Source organism: Erinaceus europaeus, assembly GCF_950295315.1.
Source record: "Erinaceus europaeus chromosome 6 unlocalized genomic scaffold, mEriEur2.1 SUPER_6_unloc_5, whole genome shotgun sequence".
NCBI classification, from domain to species: domain Eukaryota; kingdom Metazoa; phylum Chordata; class Mammalia; order Eulipotyphla; family Erinaceidae; genus Erinaceus; species Erinaceus europaeus.
Window position 1 is genome coordinate 1,133,361 of NW_026647158.1, and position 23,856 is coordinate 1,157,216.

The following is a 23,856-nucleotide window of genomic DNA, read 5'->3' on the forward strand; positions in this document are numbered from 1 at the left end:
ATTGCCTTGATCTTCTTGTCCCTGCCAGCAGGCGCTACCGATATGAGGCTGCCTGGGCAGCCGCTCCCTGTGCCACTACCCGTGGCACCAGGCGTGGTGTCGGTGGTGCTGAGGGCGGGGGCAGCCTGCGGCTGCTGGGTCTAGGCCACTCTGCTCATGGTTGCCATGATGGTGACTGGGGCCAGCTGCTGCAGCTGCAGCTCCTCCCAGGGTGTGATGGTAACTAGGAGGCGGTGGCGCTGGGGCTGCTCAGGGCTCTCTGGGGTCCGCTCTCAGCTTGTCATTTTTAAACCAGGTTCTAGTAGGAATGAACATGTCTGGCTCCACTCAGAAACATTTCTTTTTAATATTTACTATGGTTTTCAATTTCCCATCGTTTCCCATCCAAGTTCAGCTCATTAGCAAATTTTAGCAAAGATCTTGTTTAATATTTTGGCATCTATGTTCATCAGAGATATTGGCCTGTAGTTTTCCTTTTTTGTTCTGTCCCTATCAGCTTTTGGTATCAGGGTGATGTTGGCTTCATAGAAGGTGGAAGGGAGTATACCTGTTTCTTCAATCTTATGGAAAAGCTTAAGAAGTATGGGTACTAACTGTTTCCTGAAAGTTTTAAGGAAAATGTTGTTTAGTTTCCAACTTCTGTGACTTTTAATAATCTTCGGTTTGTTGTTAAATGTTAGTTTTACTCCACTGTGGTCTGAAAGATACGTGGCATGATTTTGATGCTCTTGAATTTATTGATCCTGTCTTTGTGGCCTAATACGTGGTCTATCCTTGAGTATGTATTATGTGGATTTGAAAAGAAGGTGTATGCCAGTTTTTTGGGGTGAAGGACTCTGAAAATGTCCAAGAGGTCTAGTCTGTCTATCTCTTCATTCAATTCTCTTGTATCTTTGTTGGTTCTCTGCTTTGTTGATCTGTCTAAGTGTGAGAGTGGTGTATTGAAGTTTCCCACTATTACTGTATTATTATTGATGTATTATTGAAATTCTTTCAGTAAGCACTTGACATATTTAGATGGCCCCTCACTGGGTACATAGATGTTAATAATTGTTATGTCTTCTTGGCTGATTGATCCTCTAATCATTATGTAATGTCCTTGCCTATCTTTTGTTACTTTTTTTAACCTAAAATCTATAGTGTCTGAGATGAGAATGGCAGTTCCTGCCCTTTTTTGTAGTCCGTTAGCCTGTATGATAGTTTTCCATCCTTTCACTTTAAGTCTGTGTTTATCTTGTTGTGACAGATGTGATTCTTGCTAGCAGCATATGGTTGGGTTATGCTTTCTGATCCATCCCCCACTCTGTGCCTTTTGATGGGTGAGTTTAAACCATTGACATTTATTGATATTATGGATTTAATGTATTGTAGTGCCATTGTTCAAATAAAAATTTTTGTTTGCTCTGATATATTGCAAGTATTTATAGTGATGTTCTTGTTTATAAGAGGTCTTTTAGAACCTCTTTCAGGGCCGGCTTGGTGATGGTTGCCTCCTTTAACTGTTGTTTGTCTAAGAAGGTTTTGATCCCTCCATCTAGTTTGAATGAAAGTCTAGCAGGATATATTATCCTTGGTTGAAACCCTTTTTCATTCAGGGCTCGATAGATATCTTGCCATTCTCTTCTGGCTTTTAGAGTTTGATTGGAGAAGTCTGCAGATAATCTTATGGCATTTCCCCTGTATGTGACTTTTTGTTTCTCTCTTGCAGCCTTTAGGATCCTTTGTTTATCCTTACTTATTCTCATAGTGACTATGATGTGTCTTAGTGTCTTCAGGTCTGGGTTGTATCTGTTTGGAACTCTCTGGGCCTCTTGAATCTCGATGTCCTTTCTGTTATTCAGGTCTGGGAAGTTTTCTTCTATTATTTCCTCTAGAATGTTTGCTTCCCCTTCCTCTCTTTCTTCCTCTGGCAGGCCAATTAAACGAATGTTACTTCTTTTGAGATCATCCCATATGTCTCTGTTGTTGTTTCCAGTGTCTCTCAGTCTCTTTTTGAGCTCTTTCACCTCTTTCTTAGTTTTCTCTAACTTATCCTCTGACTAATTCTGTTTTCTGCTTCTGTTAGTCTGCTTTCCCGTGCCTCAGCTTTTTTCTTCATTAGAGCTATTTGAGGTTTCAGTTCTCTAATTGCCTCAATATAATCAGTATTTTCCTTGGGGGTCTCAACTTGTTTTCCGAATAGTGCCATTCCTTTCCTCCAAAGTTGTTTTCATTTCTGTCATTAATAAGTTTATTATTGCTTGTATCCTTTTCTTATCTATGGTTACTTCTGGCTGATTTGTAGTTTCTTCTGGGCTCTTGTCTTCATTCATTGGAGCAGCAGTTTTATTTGTTTTTGATCTACCCATTTTTAATGTGTTTCTTTTTTTATGCTCTGTTATTCCTCTTTTGTTGTGTCTTCAGTACAATTAACACTGTACTAAATACCTTTATGACAATTGCACTCACCAACCTCAGGAATTACAATAGCAACTGTAGCAAGTATTGAAGCAGTTTAATCACTACCAGTTAGCCAAACAATATCTCCAGTCTGTGAAAAAATAGTAACCAAATCCCAGTGAAGAAGAAAGAGTAAAAAAAAAGGGATAGCAAGAATAGACAGTTATGCAAATCTACTATCCACTGTATATTCTAGGGGCAACAAGAGGGGAAAGGGAACTAGAGCAGAGATAGACACATAGAGAGTCCACTCTGAGTCAGATTTATTCCCCAAAATAATTCACAAATTCATAAAGGCAAAGAAGAAGGAAGGAAGAAGTTTATGACAAGATAAAAAAAGAAACAAGAGAGAGAAAAGAGAAAAGATAAAAAAGAGCTGTAATTAAAGAGCAGTGAAAGGAAAGTTTTTTTTGATTACTTTATTTTTAATTTAATTTTTTTAATTAGCTAGGAGGAGGAAGGCGAGAGTCTGTAGAGGAGGTAGGAGTAATGAGACAAGTTCCTCTCACAATAGATAAGATGCCCATTACCCTAGCAATGAAAGATACCCTAAGAGTTAATTCTGATCAACCTAAAGGGGGGGCGGAAGATATATGCCTTTACATAATATTAATAATAAAATAGAGCAGGGTAAAAAAAACACCCTGTCCCAGATTACCTCAAACCTCGTGAGCAGAGGTAGCTGATTGTTAAGAAAGAAGAAGAAAAATAATAATTAAAAAAACCTCAGGACTAGACAAGGATAGCTGGAATAGACAATTATACAAATCTATTATCCACTGTATATTCTAGGGGTAGCTAAAGGAGGAAGGGAAGTTGATCAGAGATACTCATAGTGAGAGATACTCATAGTGAGAGTCCACTCTGAGTCAGATTTCATCCCAAAAATAATTCCCAAACGTGTATCAGTGAATTCAGTGAAAGCACACTGTTTGGTGATGTAGGGGATGGGGTCTGTGGCTTTGGAAGCCACAAAAAAAAAGAGAGAGAGAGAGAGAAAATAAAAAGACAAGAAAAAGAACAGTAATAAAAGAGCAGTTAAAGGAAAGAGTTTTTTATTTGTTTATTTTTTGTTATTTAATTATCTATGTGGGGGAGGGGTGGCTACTTAGAAAGAAAAAAGGCCAGAGGTTTCAGAAGGGAATAGACTTAGAATGAATGGTACTCCCTGGTGGGACAGGAATCTTGTTAAAGAAAGAAGCTCAGCAGAGGAGCCTGCTAGGAGGTGGTCCCCCGGGATTGGTTATGGGGGGGGGTGAGGGGGAGGAGGTTTGCTTTGGGAATAATAATTTAAAAGAAAAAAATTTTTCCTTTTTTTCTACTCTATTTTTAACCCAAATTAAGTTATAGTCACCTCCTTGGTAGGCCTATTTTAGTTGTATTCCAAAGGGATATTATATTCCAAGGGATATATATTCCAAAGGGATATTATATTCCTACTGCTTTGTCCTCCTCTCACGCAGTCTCATCGTGCAGGTAGCAGGGATGGGTCTGGGCAAAGCCCTATTTCTTTTTCTGGCTCTGAGATTTTGAACTTTACATCCTGTCTCTAGATTTTATTCAAACTTAAGTCTGTCTCTAAACCCTAACACCATCAACACAAAATGAGTTGAGTTAGATTCTTAAAATTTATTTTGGATTTGAGTCCCCACCACACCTGCAGAGGAAAATCTTTGTGAATGGTGAAGCAGTGCTGCAGGTTTCTCTCTTTCTCTCTCTCTCTCTTCTCCCTCTTTACTTCCCATTTCTTTTTTGATTTCTTCTGTTACTATCCAATAAACAAAGATAATAAAAATATTTTTATTTTTAATTTTTAAAATATTTATTTCCCTTTTGTTACCCTTGTTGTTTTATTGTTGTAGTTATTATTGTTGTTATTGATGTCCTTGTAGTTGGATAGGACAGAGAAAAATGGAGAGAGGAGGGGAAGACAGAGGGGGAGAGAAAGATAGGCAGTGAAGCAGGTCTGCAGGTGTCTATCTTTCTCTCACCCTGTCTTCCATTCTTCTCTTCTTCCCTTTGTCCCAGCTGCATCCACAGCAGCACCATGGAGCCCTGAGGCCCGGGCCCTGAGACCCTGTCGCCCCCTGTCACATTGAGTAGCATAGCATCACATCACCCCCAGGCAGCATTGAGCCATGCTGCATTGTGTCGCACCCATAGGCCCCAGTGCTGGGGCCTGGGCCCTGCGCCCTGAGCGCCCAGCAAGAACTGTGCGGAGTCCCCGTGTGGAAGTACTGCTGGGGACTCCCCAAGGTGCTGTGCCAGACAGCAGCCAGTGGCCAGGTCCATAGTGCTGGAGCCCATCTAGTGAGATTCCTCCAATTGCAAGTAAGTGGCCCCTGGTTCCTGTGCCCTTGAAGGCTGGGTTGTTGTGCCTACCTGGGAAGTTGCTGGGTGGGGTGAGGGGCGAAGTCGGGGTACAGCCACAGAGGGGCCAGCACCCCCGGACCCAGTACCCCAGGACAGGCGTACCCCTTAGAGGTGGCTGCGCACCCCCCCCCAAACCTCCAGCACCCAGCGGCCTTGAGCAGGGCGCTCCCCGAGATGGAGCCATGCGCACCCCCCGCAGGCAGGGGCGCACCCAGGGGAGGTGTCCACGAGCCCCCAGACCCTGCACCCCTGGCAGGGACACCCTGGAAGGGTGGCTGTGCGCCCCCAGATCGTGCTGCTTTTGGCTTCCATGAGCGCGAGCGTAGGGACCCCGCCGGAGAGTCTGGGCAGCCGGCCTTCCCTTTCCTTCCTGCCGGGAGAGGGGTCCTAGGTCCCTGGGCCTCACCCAGCGTGTCAGTGCTGGTGGCTCCAAGTGCCCCGAGGGTGAGGACCCGCCAGTGCAGCTGGAGTCCAGGCAGTGCGCCTCCCGCCCACCCCAAACGCCCTGGCAGGAGGGGACCCCGGAACCCACCAACCTGGCTTCAGGGGCAACCAGGTCCAGAAAACTTTCCGTGTGTCCGCCCACCTGAAATGTGCACCCGCTGTCCTTCCTCTCGGTGTGGCCCACGACGAGGTCCTCGGGGGACGGCTGTTTGGAATCCTGAACTTTGAGTTTGGTCTGGGGAAACATGGCAAGCCAAGCTCCCAAATTAGGGTGAAGGAGGCTGGGGCACGGGGTGCGGGTCCAGGTTGGGGGTCTCCTCGCACTACTAGAACTGGAGTGTTTTCTCTGCCTCTGTCTCTCTCAGAAGAAACATGCATTTCAGAGGGGTGCCCCAAGCCAGCTGGCTCCAACCCTTGTTGAGCCCTGGGCCCGGGCTGTGGATTGGGTCTGGGCTGAAGGTCTGACACTTTGCAACCTGCTGGTCCTGGAGGGTACTGCCAACACCCACCCCCAACCCCCCTTGTCCTGGTGGCCTGGGCCTGGCAGGGCTCCTTGTGTGGTGGGGGGTGGGCAGGGGTCGCCTGGGGTTCTTGTGTCTGTGGGGACAGTCCTGGGGAGACTGCAGTCTTCCTACTCACACAATGGGGCAGCCAGGATGCTGGCAGGTGGGAGCTGCACTAGGAGCCCCACAGAGCCAGGCAGCAGCCGATCTTGGAGCTGGGTAGGAACCGTGCAGGAACCGCGGTTTTTTTTTAAAAAAAGGAAATTAAAAAAAGGAAATTAAAAAAAGGAAAAATGTTATTTATTAATACAAAAAAGAGAAGCAGAGCATGAATATGGCACATGCAAATCTGGGGATTGAATTCAGGACTTAGTTCGTACAGAGCCATTGCCCTAGCCATTCTGCAATTCTAAAGTATAAATAGGTTATTTTATTTTTGTTGTTGTTGTTGTCACCAAGGTCTCATTGTCTCCCTTTCTTTTTTTTTCTTGTCTATTCTTTTCCACTCTTTTTTATTTTTATTTATTTTTCCATTTTGTTGCCCTTGTTGCTTAACATTGTGTGGTGATTAATGTCGTTGTTGTTGGATAGGACAGAGAGAAATGGAGAGAAGAGGGGAAGACATAGAGGGGGAGAGAAAGACAGACACCTGCAGACCTGCTTCACCACCTGTGAAGGGACTCCCGGGCAGGTGGGGAGCCAGGGGCTAGAACCGCGATCTTTCCTCTGGTCCATGAGCTTTGCACCATGTGCGCTTAACCTGCTGTGCCACTGCCTGACTCCAACTGTCTCCATCTCTTAACACTTTTTAAATAAGATTATAATATAGTCCTAGCTTCGGTAGTACATATACTAAAATTGGCATGATACATAGAAGATTAGCATGGCCCCTGCTCAAGGATTACACACAGATTCATGAGGCATACCATATTTTTTCAAAAAAAGGATTATAAAATATATGTACACACATATAAATAATTATAATCTTTTAAAGAGCCAGTTAATGCAACCTGGGAGGCGGTTCAGTGGCAAGAGATCTGGATTTGTATGTGTGGGATCCCAGGTCTGTCTGAACTCTGGCTCTACATATGCTGAAGCTCTTTTAAAAGATTTATTAATCAGTGAGGGAGAAAGGGAGGAGAGAGAGAGAGAGAGAGAGAGAGAGAGAGGAAAAACACTATAGCATCAGTCTGGAACATGTGATGCTGGAGGTAGAATTCAGGACCTCATGCTTGAGTCCAAAACTCCAACCACTCTGCCAGCCTCCAGGACTGCAGATTGGCTTTTTTGAATAAAATCATGGTAATATTGTTCTCTTAACTGTACATATTTTAAATAATACAAAGTATTTTAAAATTTTTTTCTCAAATATTGTGCCTGGGGATCAATCCCACCCAGAACCTTGCACCTGCATGGGACAGCTGAGAGGCCTCCTTGCCAGTCTCCATTCTGTATCCTTTAAGAGAGGGAGACATGCAAAGCACTGCTCCTCTATGCAAGGAGTCCCGCCCATTGCCTGCCTGTGTTTTCACTTGCAGTGTGGAGGATCAGACCCCCAGACACATGCTATGCTATGTTTTCTTTTTAAGAAACAGACAACCTGCGCCTAGATTTAGGCGGGTAACTGGACTCAACAGTAGGCCAGGCCCATTTAAAATCCAAATTCAACAAATTTAGAACCAAGGCAAAGGAAAGAACAGTCACTATAATTTTTTTTAAGACACTGGGTAGCTTCTTTGCATTGGTCTCTCTATATAAACATGTTATTTTCAACATCTCTGTATTGATGATTGAAGTGGGTCAAGCTGACTTAGTTCTCCTTGAGACAGACAACGTGTGTATCTACATTTGGGTCACAATACCCTGCTGTATGTTGATCTTTGAAAGTAAATGAATGTGCTGGGGTGGGATTGGGAGGCAGAACTTGGAGAAAGAATCATCCTCATCAATAGGTGTTGCTACATTCAGCCTTCATATAGGAAACACCTCAAGATATCAGTATCAGAGCAACCATTTACAAGTATTTTTTCAAGATTTATTTTACTTTACTTGTTTATTGAATAAAGACAGAGAAACTGAGATCGTAGGGGGAGGTAGAGAGAAAGACACCAACAGCACTGCTTAACCGCCTGTGAAGCTTCCTTCTTTACAGGTGAGTCAACAGTTATTACATCTTAAGCTAGGTATCATTTCTTCCTTTCTTTCTCTCTTTTTCTTTTTAATTTCTTTATTGGGGAATTAATGTTTTACATTCCACATTAAATACAATAGTTTGTATTTGCAGAACAATTTCCAGTTTTCCATATAGCAATCTATGTATCATTTTTCTTTCTTTTTTTTTTGTTGTTATTGGATAGCGACAAAGAGAAATTGAGAGAGAAGGGGGAGATAGAGAGGAATAGAGACAGAGAGACACCTGCAGACCTGCTTTACTACCTGTGAAGTGACTCCACTGCAGCTGGGGAGCAGGGAGCTTGAACCAGGATCCTAAACGGTCCTTGCTCTTTGTGCCATGTGGGCTTATCCCACTGTGCTACCTTCTGGCTCCCTTAGGTATCATTTCTAAAGCCTGTTAAATCTAAAATGTTCTTAACCTTTTGTAGTAATTTCCTGATTCATGTTTGCTTGACGTAAATATCTTGGTTCTGTTTTGTTTGCCTTGTGGGAACTCCCATCTGTCTTTGGTCTTGGTAATTTTCCAGGGCTTGTAGTTGAATGCCAGCAAGGATGCTCCCAGATAAAAAAAACAAAGAAATCGCTCTGCATGTTCTTCGAGATAGGCTTTACCAGAAGATTATAGAGAAAGACGTGTCGAAAGCAAAATACCAGAAGAATGCAGGTAATATATATATATATATATATATATATATATATATATATATATATATATATATGTACATTTAAATAAAAGAAAAAAAGAAAGGTGGGGGTCAGGTGGTAGTGCAGGAGGTTGAGTGCAGGTGGTGCAAATCACAAGGATTGGTGCAAGGAACCTGGGTTGAGTTCGTGGCTCCCCACCTGCAGGTTGTCTCTTCATAATTGGTGAATCAGGTTTGCAGTTGTCTTATCTTTCTCTCACCCTCTATCTTCCCCTCCTCTCTCGATTTCTGTCTGTCCTATCCACAATGACATCAATAACAATAATAATAACCATAATAATGCTAAAACAACAAGGGCAACAAAATGGAAAGGAAAAAAAATGATTTATTTATTAATGAGAAGGTGTGAGGGAAGAACTAGAGCATCACTGTCACTGACCTATGGAATGCCAGAGATTAAACTCAGAACTTCATGCTTGAGAGTCCAATGTCTTATTCACTGCACCACCTGTCAGGACACTGCAGATAAGATTTATTTAGTAGAATAACTTAACAACTGTTCAAAGAGTCATTCTGCACATGCCTTACATATGGGAGTCCCTCGGATTGATTCCTGGCACCACTGAACAGCAACACAGACACAGCAAGCCAAGTTCAGTGGATGGTAGATCTATGCTTAGGTCTCTATCTCAAAATCATAAGCATTGAACTGAGAGGTAGCTTATTGGTAAATTGCATACTGCACATGCATAAGGCCCCAAGATTGATCCCCAGCATACAGAAGTTATGAGTGGTGCTCTATCCATAAAAATAAATAAACGAAGGGGTCCAGAGCTTGCTCCCCCAGTAGAGTGCACATCACATCACCATGCTTGCAGACCTGGTGTTGAGCCCTAACACAACATGGGAGCACCAGGCATGATGGCAGGTACTGTGATGTTTCTCACATGCTCTTTCTCCCACTTTTTCTATTTCATTTTTTAAAAATTTTAAAGTCAATTTTCATTTATATATATTAATATATTTAGTTATTATTGGACAGAGACAGAGAAATAGGGAGGGGAGGGGAGATAGAACAGGAGAGAGACAGAGAACCACCTACAGCCTTGCTTTACCACTTGTGAAGCTTCCCCTACCCCCTGCAGCTTAGGACCAAGGGCTTGAACCTGGTTCCTTATGCACTGTAATTTGTGTGCTTAACCAGATGCACCACTGCTGGCCCCCTGTATATTTTATTCATTTATTATTTCCTGGATAGAAATTGAGAGGGAACAGAAGATCTAGAAGGGGAGACAAAGAGAGACACCTGCAGTGCTACCTCACCACTTGTGAAGCTTCTCCTCAGCTGGTTGTATCTTGGGCTTGAACCTTAGTCCTTGTGCATTGTAACATGTGCACTCCACTGGTTACACCACCTCCTGGACCCCATTTTTTCATTATTAAATTTAAAAGGAGAAAACAACTGGTGACAACAGTAGAATTATGTAAGTATGAAACTCTGGTGTAAGTATGAAACTCTGGCGTACTAAAATACATCAATATATTCATCTTTTTGTAAAGGTCACTTTGTGAGTGCACATGTTATAGTGTGAGAGGACCAAGGTTCAAGCCCCTGATCCCCACTTGCAGGTGGAAGCTTCACAAGCAGTGAAACAGTATCTTAATGTGTCTCACTTTCTTTTGCCACTCTATCTCCCCTTTCCATCTCCATTTCTTTCTTTCTTACCAAGCAAAAAGAAAAAAAAAAACTTTTTAAAAGGTTTCTTTATATTAAAAATGTTTTTTCATTATTCTTGACCAAGTAAAAATCTCAGGACATATAGAAAATATACTCCGCTGTGAATAAGAAATAACTTGAATGTTTAGGCTCTCTGTGTGTGTGCCAGAAGGGGTTTGCTAAGAAGTAGTGGTTTTTAAATGCAAATTCCTATCTTCAAGTCTACCTACTGATGCTCCTCTGCAATCTGAGACCATCGCAGGCAAGGGATAAATATATTATTTGCACTGTCACTTACACTACGGCAGGCTAAAACAAGCGTAGGGAAAGTGGAAAGGCCAAAAATAGGGAAAACTAAGATATCTAAATCAAAGTGACTTGTGACAGTTATTATAATGCTTACTGTTATGCAGCCCACTTTTCCTAAAATGCTACAAGGTTTACTGCAAATAACTCAAAAACATGGCTATTTTGGGCTTCCAACTCCAAAATTCTCTTTCAACCCCATTCAGGTTTTACTTTTGTTTGTAAAGATTTATTTATTAATGAGAGAGATAGGGGAGAGGAAGAAGGAGAACCGCAGCATCACTCTGACACATCTGATGCCGGAGATCAATCTTGAGACCTCACACCTAAGAACCCCAAAGCTTTATCCACTGCACAATCTCCCAGACAGTGGCAGCATTTATTTTTATTTTTTTATATTTATTTTATTTATTCCCTTTTGTTGCCATTGTTGTTTTATTGTTGTAGTTATTATTGTTGTTGAGGTTGTTGGATAGGACAGAGAGAAATGGAGAGAGGAGGAGAGATAGACACCTGCAGATCTGCTTCACCGCCTGTGAATCGACTCCCCTGCAGGTGGGGAGGCGGGGTTCGAACCGGGATCCTTATGCCGGTCCTTGTGCTTTGCGCCACCTGCGCTTAACCTGCTGCGCTACAGCCCGACTCCCGGCAGCCTTTACTTTTTTATAATTTAAAATATTATGATACTTTGCTCACTTAAGAGGCAAAAGATTTATACAATCTGAAGAGAACAAGAGTATACATACTTTGCTTATTTAAATGATACATACACTTTAGTAGAACTTATACATTTGAATAAAACTACATACATATGTAATTCAAAATCTAGGAAATAGAGAAAATGAAGTGGGGGGAAAACCCTTTCCTGACCCTCGACCTTAGACTCTATCAGTAGTATGGTGTTTTTAAATGAATTAATTTATTTTCCCTTTTTAGTTGCCCTTGTTTAACATTGTTGTAGTTATTGATGTTGTTGTTGTTGGATAGGACAGAGAGAAATGGAGATAGCAGGGGAAGACAGAGGGGGAGAGAAAGACAGATACCTGCAGACCTGCTTCACTGCTTGTGAAGTACCTTTCCTGCAGGTCCGGGGAGCTGGGGCCAGAACCAGGATCCTTCCACTGGTCCTTGCACTTTGCAGTATGGTTTTGGCAGAGATATTTATTTCTGAACCTATAGGGATTTGTAATAAATTTTTGTAATAATATGTTTCATTTTAAAACTTGAAAGTATCTTAATTTACATAAAAAATTTCATAAAAATGACCTTTAAACCAATTTTCTCTTTAGACAGTTATGATACAAATCCTGAATAGAAATAGCTTGAGCAAAAAATTTGAGTTAACACATTAGTAAACTTGCTGGAGAACGGACTGATGAGGGTAAAATATAGTTTTTTATTTATTTTAATTTAATGAATTACAAAAGGTGGTAGAGGTGCACAGAAGCAGCACTCTAGCATATGCAGTGCTTGGGATTGGACTCAGGACCTACAATTTAGAAGCTCTAAGTTCTTCCATGGTGCAACCTAACCATCTTCAGAGATACTTTTCTTTTGTTCTAAAGATCTTATTTATTCATTAATGAGAGAGAGAGGAGCAGGGAGAATCTGCACATTACTCTGGTATATGTGGCACCAGGGATTGAACTTGGGACCTCATGCCTGAGAAACCTATACTTTATCCACTCTACCTCTTCCTCCCAGTACCACTGATAATTTGACTTTGATTGGAATTGGAACTACTGAAGAAGCACTATTGGGTGCTGGGTGGTAGTGCAGCGAGCAGGTTAAGCGCACATGGCACAAAGCTCAAGGATAGGGGTTGGGATCCCAGTTTGAGCTTCCCACCTGCAGGGATGTCACTTCACAAGTGGTGAAGCAGGTCTGCAGGTGTCTGTCTTTCTCTCCCACTCATTGTCTCCCCCCCCCACCCTCAATTTCTCTGTCCTATCCAGCAACAATGATAAACAAAAAGAACAACAAAAGGCGGCGGGGGAGGAGTGATGGCCTGCAGGAGCAGTGGATTTGTAGTTCAGGTAGAAAAAAAAAAGAGAAAAAGAAACACTCTTACTCCATAAGTAAACCTGAGATAACAAGAGTCTTAAATAATTAAATTCCTTCCACTCTTGCTCTTTGTCAATTGTATGTGCCTGACGTTCAGAAATAGAAATCCTTAGAAAAGAATTTGCGGTGCCTTTTCCATTGTAGTAAAGATAGTAATTATATTAAAATGTGAATTCCTTTCTATCTCTGCACAGGTTGGAACAAGCACCTAGTCAGAAAGAATCCAGACCTACAATTTCACCCAGAATAGTGTCACTGACCACAGGGTAGGATATGAAGTCCATGATATTAAGGTAATATTACTGAATGTGCTTAATGTATCTTTGATTTATTAAGGAATCAAATTTTGGGGCCTGGTTTATTAAGGAATCAAATTTGGGGGCCTGGTTTATTAAGGAATTCGGGGGGTTGGTTTATTAAGGAATCAAATTTGGGGGCTCTAGCCGGTATCCTTAGGCTGATCCTTGTGCTTTGCACCACCTGTGCTTAACCCACTGTGTTACAGCCCAACCCCTGGTAATATTCGATTATCTTCCTTTCCTTCTTGGCTTGGTCCCTTTATCTTGCTTGTAAATCTGTCATCTGAACTGAGAAGGTTGAAAGAGGAGGGGAGGGGGCCCACTGAGGTGGAAGGATCCAGGGCACATGTATGCCCTGCCCACTTCACTCCCAGGTCAGACTGGCTCCCTCTGCCCCCTGGAGCCTGTCTGTGCATGTGTGTGTGGGGGGCTGGGGTGTTTACAAGTGTTTCCTGATGCTAGAACAGTCTCCTTGGAGTGTGACTGCTAACTGCTTTTGGCAAGATACTATTTTAAATAGTCCTGGGGTCCTGATTGTGGTACACCTGGTTGAGCACACATGTTACAGTGCACAAGGATCCAAGTTCAAGCTCCTGGCCCCCATCTGCAAGGGGAAAACTTTTTGAGTGGTGAAGCCGTGTTGCAGGTGTCTCTGTCTCTCTCCCTATCACCTACCTTCCCTCTGAATTTATGGCTGTTTCTATCCATTAAATAAATAAAGATAATAATAGAAAAATTAATTTACATGACAGAAGTCTACATAAAATTGGCATTTGAAATAAGAAAGCTCTTTTTTGAGGTCCCCTGTTACAGAGCACATGAGTGGAAACAAACTGCTTCTGGAAAGCCTGTTTTTAGTAGCTTAACTTTTTCCTTTCTTTAATTTTCTTTTCTTTTTAAACTATATTTATTTATTGGATAGAGACAGCCAGAACTTGAGATGTGATGGAAGGGGGAGAGAGAGGGAGGGAGAGACAGAGACACTTGCAGCCCTGCTTAGTCACTTTTGAAGCTTTCCTCCTGCAGTGAGGATCAGGGGCTTGAATCCATGTCCCTGTGCATTGTTGTGTGTTTAACCAAGTATACCACTGCCTGACTCCCCCCTTTTTTCTCTTGGCTTTTCTTTCTTTGTTTATTTTTCCTTTCTTTCTTTCTTTCTTTCTTTCTTTCTTTCTTGCTTTTGGGCTTATCACCAGGTTTCAGGGCCAGCACTATGAATCCACTGGTGCTGGCAGCCATATATTTATTGATTCATTTACTTATTTATTTTGGCTAAGACAGAGAGAAACTGAGAGGGGAGGGGGTATATAGAGAGGGATAGAGACCTGTTTCTCTGCTTGTGAAGTGTCCCTCTGCAGGTGAGGAGCCAGGGCCTCCAACCAAGATCCTTGCATGGGTCTTTGTGCTTTTATACTATGTGCACTAAACCCAGTGCACCCCCACCTACCCCACTGTCCCATTTGCATTCCTTTAGAGGTGAGAGGAAATACAAAATAAGAGGCAAAATCTTCACCCAGCACTTTGTTTAGGCCAGAAGAAACTCTGAAAATGTCTCCCCTCAGCTTAGAGGGAGAGGGGAGTTTTTCTGCATGTGATGCCTCTTTTTTTTTAATTATCTATGTCTGGATTGACTGATTGATTAGATAGAAAGAGAAATTGATAAGGGAGGAACATATAGAAAGGGAAAGAGATAGAGACACCTGTAGCTATATTTCACCACTTGTGAAGTTTTCCCCCTGCAGGTAGGGGGCCAGGGGCTTGAACCCAGGTCCTTGTGCACTATGATGTATGCACTTAACCAGGTGCACCACCACCTGCCCCTATTTTTTTTGCTTTTAAAGAAGCTTCCACTGATTTTTTTGCATACAACTATCTATATATGCTATTCTTTTTAAAAGGTTTATTTATAAAATGGAAACATTGACAAGGCCATAGGATAAGAGGGGTATAATTCCCACCACCTGAACTCAGTATCCCATCCCCTCCCAATGGCTTTCCTATTCTTTAACCCTCTGGGAGTATGGACTCAGGGACATTATGGTGTGCAGAGGTAGAAGGTCTGGCTTCTGTAACTGCTTCCATGCTGAACATGGGTGTTTACAGGTGGATCCATATTCTCAGTCTGTCTTTCTCTTTCCCTAGTGGGGCAGAGTTCTGGAGAATTGGGGCTCCAGGACACATTGGTGGAGTCTTCTGTCCAGGGAAGTCCAGTAGGCATCTTGGTAGCATCTGAAACCTGGTGGCTAAAAAAAGAGTTGACATATAAAGCCAAACAAATTGTTGACCCATCATGAACCTAAAGGCTGGAATATTGCAGATGAAGATTTGGGGTCTCTGTTTTGAAGATAGCTAGTAAGCCTATTTTTAAAATGTTATATTCCAAAGGGATATATATTCCAAAGGGATATTATATTCCAAGGGATATATATTCCAAAGGGACATTATATTCCTACTGCTTTGTCCTCCTCTCACGCAGTCTCGTCGTGCAGGTAGCAGGGATGGGTCTAGGCAAAGCCCTGTTTCTTTTTCTGGCTCTGAGATTTTGAACTTTACATCCTGTCTCTAGATTTTATTCAAACTTAAGTCTGTCTCGAAACCCTAACACCATCAACACAAAATGAGTTGAGTTAGATTCTTAAAATTTATTTTGGATTTGAGTCCCCACCACACCTGCAGAGGAAAATCTTTGTGAATGGTGAAGCAGTGCTGCAGGTCTCTCTCTCTCTCTCTCTCTCTCTCTCTCTCTCTTCTCCCTCTTTACTTCCCCTTTCCCTTTTGATTTCTGCTGTTACTATGCAATAAATAAAGATAATAAAAATATTTTTAAATTTTTAAAATATTTATTTTCCCTTTTGTTGCCCTTGTTATTTTATTGTTGTAGTTATTATTGTTGTTATTGATGTCCTTGTAGTTGGATAGGACAGAGAGAAATGGAGAGAGGAGGAGAAAACAGAGAGGGGGAGAGAAAGATAGACACCTGCAGACCTGCTTCACTGCCTGTGAAGGAAACCCTCTGTAGTTTGAGAGCCGGTGTACTTAACCCACTGTGCTACCTCCTGACTTCGCTTAGATTATTTTTAAGGAATTTGTATTTACAATTAAATTTTGATTTGATAGAACAAGGCAATTCATACAAGGAAGGGAGATAATGGAGAGAGAGAAAGACAAGTACAGCTCTGCTTGCTTGTCAAGCTTAACCCCACCCCCTAGCAGGTAGGCACTGGGGCCTTGAACCTGGGTTCTTAGTCATGGTTATGTGCATGCTCAACTGAGATCACCACCACCTGTGCCTATTTTAAAATTATTAAAGAATTTCTTAAGAATCCCCTCAACACTATATCTGTTCTATTCCAGCTTAGGTCCATGATTGGTCAACAATTTGTTCAGCTTTGTATATTAACTCTTTTCAACCACCAGGTTCCAGATGCTAGCATAATGCTGACCAGACTTCCCTGGACAGACAACACCACCAATGTGTCCTGGAGCTCTGCTTCCCCAGAGCCCTTGCCCACTAGGACAAGGGAGAGACAGGCTGGGAGTATGGATCAACCAGTCAACGCCCATGTTCAGCGGGGAAGCAATTGCAGAAGCCAGACCTTCCGTCTTCTGCATCCCACAATGACCTTGGGTCCATACTCCCAGGGTTAAAAAACAAGAAAGCTATCAGGGGAGGGGATGGGATACAGAGTTCTGGTGGTGGGAATTGTGTGGAGTTGTACCCCTCTTTTTTTAAAAAATATTTTATTTTATTTATTCCCTTTTGTTGCCCTTGTTGATTTATTGTTGTAGTTATTATTGTTGTTGTCGTTGTTGGAAGTTGTACCCCTCTTATCCTATGGTTTACTCAATGTTTCCTTTTTATAAATAAAACATTAAAAAAAAGGGAGTTCGGAGGTGGCGCAGCGGGTTTATCGCAGGTCGCACAGCGTAAGGATCCTGGTTCAAGCCCCCAGCTCCCCACCTGCAGGGGCCTGGCCTCACAGTAGGTGAAGCAGGTCTGCAGGTGTGTCTATCTTTCTCTCCCCCTGTCTTCCCTTCTCTTCTTCTCTTTGTCCCAGCTGCGTCCAGCTCAGCGCCATGGAACCCTGCGGCCCTCGCCCTGAGGCCCCGTCGCCCCCACGCTGCATTGCTCAGCGTCGTGTCGCGTCACGTCACCCCCACGCCGCATTGCGTTGAGTTGCGTCGCACCCATAGGCCCCAGCGCTGGGGCCAGGGTCTGAGACTTGAGCGCCAGGCCACGACTGTGAGGAGGCTCCCGGCGTGGAAGTACTGCTGGGGAGTCATGACGGTGCTGTGCTGGACAACAGCGGCCATGTCCATCGTGCTCGGCCCATCTACTGCCATTCCTCCAATTCCAAGTAAGTGGCCCCCGGTGCCACCCGTCCTGGAAGGCTCGGGTGTCGCGCCCGCCCAGGAAGGTGCTGGGTGGGGGGAGGGGCGAAGTCGGGGTACAGCCACAGAGGCGCCAGAGCCGCTGGACCCCTTACCCCGGGCCAGGCACACCCCGAAGAGGTGACTGCGCCCCCCCCAACCCCCAGGATCCAGCGGCCTTGAGCGGGGCAGTCCCCGGATAAGGGCCATGCGCACCCCCGGCAGGGGCGCACCCGGGGGAGGTGTGCGCGAGACCCCAGACCCCACACCCCGGGCAGGGACACCCTGGAAGGGTGGCTGCGTGCCCCAGATCCTGCTGTTTTCGGCTTCCAGGAGCGCAAGCACAGGGACCCCGTCGGAGAGTCTGGGCAGCCGACCTTCCCTTTCCTTCCAGCCAGGAGAGGGGTCCTGGGGTCCCAGGGCCTCGCCCAGCATGTCCATGCCTGCGGCTCCGAGCGCCCTGAGGGTGAGGACCCGCCCAGGCAGCTCGAGGCCAGGCAGTGAGCCTCCCGCCCACCCCAACCGCCCCGGCAGGAGGGGACCCCGGTGGAACCCACCAGCCTGCCTTGGCTTCGGGAGTGGCCAGGCCCAGAGAAATTTCCGCGCGCCCGCCCATTGTAATGTGCGCCCGCTGTCCTTCCTCGGTGTGGCCCACGACGAGGTCCTAGGGGGACTGCTGTTTGGAATCCTGAACCTGGAGTTTGGCCTGGGGCAACATGGCGAGCCGGGCTCCCAGACTAAGGTGAAGGCCTGGGCGCGGGGTGTGGGTCCAGGTTGGGGGGTCTCCTCACACTTCTAGAGCTGGAGTGTTTTCTCTGCCTCTGTCTCTCTCGAAGAGACATGCATTTCAGAGCTGTGCCCCATGCTGGCTGGCTGGAACCCCTGTTGAGCCATTTGCCAGGCTGCGGGTTGGGTCTGGGATGAGGGTCTGGCACTTTGCAAACTGCTGGTCCAGGGAGGCCACTCCCAGCGCCCCCTCACCCCCTACCCCTTTCAGGAGGCCTGGGCCTGGCTGGGCTCCTTGTGCCATGGGGGGTGGGCGGGGGGCGCCTGGGGCTCTTGTGTCTGCAAGGATAGTCCTGGGGGGACTGCAGTCCGCCTGTGCACAACAGGGCGGCCAGGGCACTGGCAGGTGGGAGCTGCAATAGGAGCTGGGCAGAGCCAGGCAGGAGCCAATCTTGGAGCTGGGTAGGAACCGGACAGGAACTGTGGTTTAAAAAAAAAAGGAAATTAAAAAAAAGGAAAAAAATGTTACTTATTAATACCAAAAAGAGAAGCAGAGCATGACTATGGCACATGCAATGCTGGGGATTGAATTCAGGACTTAATGCCTACAGATCCACTGCCCTAGCCATTTTGCAATTCTAGAGTATAAATAGGTTATTTTATTTTTTTGTTGTTGTTGTCACCAAGGTCTCATTGTCTCCCTTTCTTTTTTTTTCTTTTCTATTCTTTTCCACTCTATTTTAATTTTTATTTATTTTTCCTTTTGGTTTCCCTGGTTGCTTAACATTGTTGTGGTTATTAATGTCGTTGTTGTTAGATAGGACAGAGAGAAAGGGAGAGAGGAGGGGAAGACAGAGAGGGGGAGAGAAAGACAGACACCTGCAGACCTGCTTCACCACCTGTAAAGGGACTCCCCTGCAGGTGGGGAGCCAGGAGCTCGAACCACCAACCGCGACCTTTCCTCCGGTCCTTGAGCTTTGCGCCATGTGCGCTTAACCCGCTGTGCCACCACCCGACTCCAACTGTCTCCATCTCTTAACACTTTTTAAATAAGATTATAATATAGTCCTAGCTTTGGTAGTACATATACTGAAATTGGCATGATACAGAGAAGATTAGCATGGCCCCTGCTCAAGGATTACACACAAATTCATGAAGTGTACCATATTTTTTCAAAAAAAAGTTTATAAAATATATGTACACATATAAATAATTAAAATCTTTTAAAGAACCAGTTAATGCAAGCTGGGAGGTGGTTCAGTGGTAAGAGGTCAGGATTTGCATGTGTTGGATCCTAGGTCTGTCTGAACCCTTTTTCTACATATGCTGGAGCTCTTTTAAAAGATTTATTAGTGAGGGAGAAAGGGAGGAGAAAGAGAGAGAGATAGAGAGAGAAAACACTGTAGCATCAGTCTGTGACATGTGATGCTGGTGGTAGAATTCAGGACCTCATGCTTGAGTCCAAAGCTCCAACCATTGTGCCAGCCTCCAGGGCTGCAGATTGGCTTTTTTGAAAAAAATCATGGTAATATTGTTCTCTTAACTGTACATCTTTTAAGTAATACAAAGACTTTTAAAAAATTTTTCTCAAATATTGTGCCTGGGGATCAATCCCACCCAGAACCTTGCAGCTGCATGGGACAGCTGAGAAGCCTCCCCGCCAGTCTCCATTCTGTATCCTTTAAGAGAGGGAGACATGCAAAGCACTGCTCCTCTATGCACGGAGTCCCTCCCATTGCCTGCAAGTGGTGTTCACTTGCGGTGTCCAGGATCAGACCCCCAGCCACATGCTACGTAAAGCATGTGCTTTACCCCCTGAGCCACCTTCTGGTCCTGAGTTTGATTCCTGGCATTGCATGTACCATAATGATGCTCTCATTCTCTTTTATGAATAAAAAAGGTATGTTATGTATGTACTTGCATAACAATTCCCAGTTTTCCATAAAGCAATCTATGTATCTTTTTTTTGTTTGTTATTGGATAGTGACAGAGAGAAATTGAGAGAGAAGGGGGAGATAGAGAGGAATAGAGACAGAGAGACACCTGCAGACCTGCTTTACTACCTGTGAAGCGACTCCTCTGCAGGTGGAGAGCAGGGGGCTTGAACCAGGATCCTAAACGGTCCTTGCTCTTTGTGCCATGTGGGCTTAGCCCACTGTGCTACCTTCTGGCTCCCTTAGGTATCATTTCTAAAGCCTGTTAAATCTAAAATGTTCTTAATCTTTTGTAGTAATTTCCTGATTCATGTTTCCTTGTCTTAAACATCTTGATTCTGTTTAAGTTTGCCTTGTGGGAAGTCCCTTTGGTCTTGGTAATTTTCCAAGGCTTGTAGTTGAATGCCAGCAAGAACGCTCCCAGATAAAAAACAAAGAAATTGCTCTGCATGTGCTTCAAGGTAGGCTTTACCAGAAGATTATAGAGAAAGGTGTGAGGGAAGAACTAGAGTATCACTGTGACCTATGCAATGCCAGAGATTAAACTGAGAACTTCATGCTTTAGAGTCCAATGTCTTATACACTGTACCACCTCTCAGGACACTGCAGATAAGATTTATTTAGTAGAATCACTTAACAACTGTTCGAAGAGTCACTCTGCACATGCCTTACATATGGGAGTCCCTGGGCTTGATTCCTGGCCCCACTGAACAGCAACACAGATACAGCAAGCCAAGTTCAGTGGATAGTAGATCTGTGCTTAGGTCTCTATCTCAAAATTGTAAGCATTTAACTGAGAGATAGGTTAGTGGTAAACTGCATACTACACATGCAGGAGGCCCCAAGTTTGATCCCCAGCATACAGAAGTTCTGAGTAGTGCTCTATCCATAAAAATAAATAAACGAAGGGGTCCAGAGCTTGCTCCCCCAGTAGAGTGCACATCACATCACCATGCTTGCAGACTTGGTGTTGAGCCCTAACACAACATGGGAGCACCAGGCATGATGGCAGGTACTGTGATGTTTCTCACATGCTCTGTATCCCACTTTTTCTATTTCATTTTTAAAAATTTTTAAAGTCAATTTTCTTTTATATATATTAATATATTTATTTATTATTGGACCGAGACAGAGGAATTTGGAGGAGAGGAGGAGTTATAAAAGAGAGAGACAGAGAAACACTTGCAGCCTTGCTTTACCACTTGTGAAGCTTCCCCTACCCCCTGAAGCTGGGGACCAGGGACTTGAACATGATTCCTTATGCACTGAAATTTCTGTGCTTAAACAGATGCACCACTGCTGGCCCCCTGTATATTTTATTCATTAATTATTTCCTGGATAGAAGTTGAGAGGGAACAGAAGGTGTAGAGGGGGGAGACACAGAGAGACACCTGCAGCGTTGCCTCACCACTTGTGAAGCTTCTCCTCAGCTGGTTGTATCTTGGGCTTGAACCTTAGTCCTTGTGAATTGTAACATGTTCACTCCACTGGTTACATCACCTCCCGGACCCCATTTTTTTCATTTTAAAGTTAAAAGGAGAAAACATCTGTTGGCAATAGTAGAATTATGTAGTATAAAACTGTTGTACTAAAATACATCGATATATTCATCTTTTTTTAAAGGTCATTTTGTGAGTGCACATGTATAGTGTGAGAGGACCAATGTTCAAGCCCTTCATCCCCACTTGCAGGCAGAAGCTTCACAAGCAGTGAAACACCATCTTAATGTGTCTCACTTTCTTTTTCCACTCTATCTCCCCTTTCCATCTCTATTTCTTTCTCTCTTACCAAACAAAAAAAAAGACTTTTTAAAGGTTACTTTATATTAAAAATGTTATTTCATTATTCTTGACCAAGTAAAAATATCTCAGGACATATAGAAAATATATTCCATTGAGAATAAGAAATAACTTGAATGTTTAGGCTCTCTGTGTCTGTGCCAGAAGGGGTTTGCTAAGAAGTAATGGTTGGGAAATGTGAATTCCTAGCTTCAAGTTTACCTACTGATGCTCCTCTGCAATCTGAGACCATCGCAGGCAAGGGATTAATATATCATTTGCACTGTCACTTACACTACTGCAGGCTAAAACAAGGGTAGGGAAAGTGGAAAGGACAAGAGTAGAGAAAACTAAGATATCTAAATCAAAGTGACTAGTGACAGTTATTATAATGCTTACTGTTATGCAACCCACTTTTCCTAAAATGCTACAAGGTTTACTGCAAATAACTCAAAAACATGTCTATTTTGGGCTTCCACATTCTCTTTCAACCCCATTCAGGTTTTACTTTTGTTTGTAAAGATTTATTTATTAATGAGAGAAATAGGGGAGAGGAAGAAGGAGAACCACAGCATCACTCTGACTCATGTGATGCCGGAGATCAAACTTGAGAACTCACACCTAAGAACTCCAAAGCTTTATCCACTGCACAACCTCCCAGACAGTGGCAGCCTTTATTTTTTTAAAATTTAAAATATTATGATACATTGCTTACTTAAGAGGCAAAAGATTTATACAATCTGAAGAGAACAAGAGTATACATACTTTGCTTATTTAAATGATACATACACTTTAGTAGAACTTACACATTTGAATAAAACTACATACATATGTAATTCAAAATCTAGGAAATATCGAAAAATGTAGTGGGGGAAAAACCCTTTCTTGCCCCTTGACCTTAGACTCTATAAGCAGAAAATATTAGAGTATGGTTTTTTTAATGAATTAATTTATTTTCCCTTTTTTGTTGCCCTTGTTTAACATTGTTGTAGTTATTGATGTTGTTGTTGGATAGGACAGATAGAAATGGAGAGAGGAGGGGAAGACAGGGGTAGAGAAAGACAGATACCTGCAGACCTGCTTCACTGCTTGTGAAGTACCTTTCCTGCAGGTGGAGAGCTGGGGGCCAGAACCAGGATCCTTCTGCTGGTCCTTGTGCTTTGCAGTATGGTTTTGGCAGAGCTATTTATTTCTGAACCCACAGGGAGTCGTAATAAATTTATGTAATAATATGTTTTATTTTACAACTTGAAAGTATCTTAATTTCCATAAAAAATTTCATAAAAATGACCTTTAAACCAATTTTCTCTTTAGAGAGTTATGATACAAATCCTGAATAGAAACAGCTTGAGAAAGAAGTTTGAGTTAACACATTAGTAAACTTGCTGGAGAACGGACTGATGTGGGTAAAATATAGCTTTTTAATTATTTTTAATTTCATGAACTACAGAAGGGGGTAGAGGGGCCCAGAAGCAGCACTCTAGCATATGCAGTGCTTGGGATTGGACTCAGGACCTACAATTTAGAAGCTCTAATTTCTTCCATGGTGCAACCTACCCATCTTCAGAGATATTTTTCTTTTGTTCTAAAGATCTAATTTATTCATTAATGAGAGAGAGAGGAGCAGGGAGAATCTGCACGTTACTCTGGTATATGTGGCACTGGGGATTGAACTTGGGACCTCATGCCTGAGAATCCTGTACTTTATCCACTCTGCCTCCTTCTCTCAGACCACTGATAATTTGGCTTTGATTGGAACTGGAACTACTGAAGAAGCACTATTGGGTGCTGGGTGGTAGTGCAGCGGTTCAGCACCCATGGCACAAAGCTTAAGGTTAGGGGTTGGGATCCTGGTTTGAGCTCCCCACCTGCAGGGATGTAACTCCACAAGAAGTGAAGCAGGTCTGCAGGTGTCTGTATTTCTCTCCTTGTCTCCCCCCCACCCTTAATTTCTCTGTCCTAACCAGCAACAATGATAAACAAAAAGAACAACAAAGGGCGGGGGGGATAGCCTCCAGGAGCAGTGGATTTGTAGTGCAGGAGGCAAAAGAAAAAGAAACACTCTTACTCCATAAGTAAACCT

The 23,856-nt window shown here is 43.5% G+C and overlaps 2 non-coding genes across 2 annotated transcripts; both read left to right on the top strand.

Annotated features, from left to right (window-relative positions):
* Positions 1-6,587: 6,587 nt before the first annotated feature.
* LOC132536210 (U6 spliceosomal RNA) lies at positions 6,588-6,694 on the top strand. The gene has a single exon (XR_009547871.1). It is a non-coding gene; the product is annotated as a U6 spliceosomal RNA (small nuclear RNA).
* A 12,432-nt stretch (positions 6,695-19,126) lies between these two features.
* On the top strand, positions 19,127-19,233 carry LOC132536208 (U6 spliceosomal RNA). Its single transcript, XR_009547869.1, has one exon. It is a non-coding gene; the product is annotated as a U6 spliceosomal RNA (small nuclear RNA).
* Positions 19,234-23,856: the final 4,623 nt, after the last annotated feature.